The sequence below is a fragment of the Prorops nasuta genome, unplaced genomic scaffold (assembly GCF_024137725.1).
Source record: "Prorops nasuta isolate Cenicafe-Biocafe unplaced genomic scaffold, Cenicafe_Pnas_1.2 PNAS00016, whole genome shotgun sequence".
Lineage (NCBI taxonomy): Eukaryota > Metazoa > Arthropoda > Insecta > Hymenoptera > Bethylidae > Prorops > Prorops nasuta.
In genome coordinates this window covers 5,343,303-5,345,701 of record NW_027116813.1, presented here as the reverse complement: position 1 = coordinate 5,345,701, position 2,399 = coordinate 5,343,303, and the positions used below count along the sequence as shown (strand labels likewise).

At 28.1% G+C, this 2,399-nt stretch overlaps 1 long non-coding RNA gene across 3 annotated transcripts; it reads left to right on the top strand.

The window, feature by feature from the left end:
• The first annotated feature begins 750 nt into the window (after nt 1-750).
• LOC136779338 (uncharacterized) lies at nt 751-1,898 on the top strand. 3 transcript variants are annotated; one of them, XR_010823563.1, is made up of 4 exons: nt 751-797; nt 897-1,046; nt 1,112-1,246; nt 1,609-1,898. It is a non-coding gene; the product is annotated as an uncharacterized lncRNA (long non-coding RNA). The 3 variants fall into 3 exon arrangements; XR_010823564.1 differs by having other exon boundaries at nt 761-1,046; nt 1,648-1,898; XR_010823562.1 differs by having other exon boundaries at nt 761-1,046.
• Nucleotides 1,899-2,399: the final 501 nt, after the last annotated feature.

Sequence of the window (2,399 nt, the reverse complement as noted above, 5' to 3'; positions counted from 1 at the left end):
TACTCTGTATTAGGATAAAAATAGTGTGATATAATTCAAAGTGTAGATAATTAAACTAAAGGAATAAATACATGAAGGAGTCTGATGGAGAATCAGATAAGTAACACAACATTGTAAAATATATTAAAATTTAATATTTTGTGGTACTTTGTGGGATTTTATTTCAGGTTATAAATAAAATATTTTCCTTGTATGCACCTCTGATTTGAAGTCATACCAGTGCCAAATGCTCTAACAATTCTTGGAAATACCCTGTTATTGAAGAATGTAGATTAACGAAAATTGTAAATGAAACAGAAGGATGAGGTTGTTACGTTCACTCATAACCAACACACATGGTAGTGTTTCAACAACAATTAACATAAACGTTTTTAAGAAAAGTAAGTACATTGTGAAAAAAATTAGTTTAATTAAAGCAAAGTTATATACAAGGTATCCTTTCATAGTTTGCAATTTGATGCCAGACCAGTGCCAAATGCTATAACAATTCTTGGAAAAATGCAAGCACCAAAAAGTACTACCATAGTTAAAGAGGAATCAGTTACAGTTCCAGTGGATATTACTACTTTTTATAATAAAATAGATAATGAAGATAGTGCTGCCATGTGTTGCTGGAAAACAGAGCTTTGGTTTACTGCAACTACGGAGTACTGGTTGAGCAATGGAAACAGTAGTTTGAAATGTGATTAACTGTTGATGACTCAATGATATGTCAATTTACTAGCGAAAGAAAAAGATAAGCCAATTGTTCATTATCACATGGTAAAGTATGTGTAACTCATTCAACCGCTTAAAATGTATGTAATTAAAAATTAATTGTTTATTTATTTATTTTTTAATTCAGCTCAAGCATGTATTAAAATATAACAATTACTTTGTTGAGTCTCTCTTTCCAGATGTACTTCAAAGGTTATTGAAATACCCTGTTATTCAAAAATGCAGGTTATTGCAGATAAAACAGATAAGGATAATCTTGTTACATTCACTCATAATTAAGACACACGGTAGTGTCTCAATAGCTATAAACATAAACATTTTCATGTAAAGTAAGTACATTGTAAAAAGAATTTGTTTAATTAAAACAAAGTTATATATAGGCATTATTTCATAGTTTGCAGTTTGATGCCAACCAGTGCCAAATGCTATAACAATTCTTGGAAATACCCTGTCATTGGAGAATGCAGATTAACAAAGGTTGTAAATGAAACAGAGAAGGATGAGGTTTAAACATATGCTAAACATCCAGGTATGGAAATCAATAACAAATTTCATGTTTAAATTTTTCTTTTCTTTAAACTCATATGGATTTCAACTGTCCGATAGGTTATATCATATATAGAAACAATTTTCCATGAGACAATAAATCTTTCTTATTACTACGATTAAAGAAAAGCAGATAAATATTTTCTAATCGTTATTTAATATTCAATTATAATATAAAAAAGTATTAAAACCATATATTTACCTACGCTTCCCCAATCAGAATAGAAAGAAATTATTATTATTACTAAAAAAATTATTCAAATTTAATTTTTTATAAGAATAACATTGATTTTTATAATATAATATGTAATATATCTTTTGGTACTTAGTGAGATTTTATTTCAGATTGATTTACAATAACATGTTTATTGTGTCATTGTGCAGGGTTAAGCTGTAATATTTAATACAAGAAGTCAGAAATGATTCCAGTTTACCATAGAAAGAGCCATAATGCAAAGTTAATGTTGAGAGTTAAACCTAAGGAAAAAGGTGGAGAAATTAAAAAATTAATTTGGAAGCCAATTTTTAATAGCGAAAGGCTTGCAGGTGATTTTGGGCATAAACCCTTTGAAATATATAAGTCAATTAAATCATAATTTTAATGATAACGTCATCTAGAAATGAAACAATGAAAAGAAGTCATTATATTAATATTTTCCATGCAATAGAATTTACAGTGAATAACTTTGCGAAACTGAAAGCAGTATATCCACAAAAGAGTGGCTTCCATTGTATAAATTGGTGTATTTCCTAGTTTATATTAATGAAAGGAAAATATAAATGGTACTAGTGTGCTGGAGAAAGTGCCATAATTCAAAGTTGATATTGACGGTAACAGCTAAGAAAATGATGGATAAATATGAGCTAATTTATAAGAAAATCCTTAAGAGTGAAGTGCTTGCAGGTGATTTTAGGCATACAACTTTGGAATTAGAAATCACATAGTTGATGAAAATTATAATAAATTTATGTAGATGTGTAAATATGAAAAGAATTCATGATTGCAATATTTTACATGTGATCAGGCATATGGTGAATAAAATTAGGAAACTGAAAGCTGTATATTTAATAAAGAGAGGCATCCATTGTATAAATTGGTGTATTTCCTAGTTTATACTAATGAAGGGAAAATATAA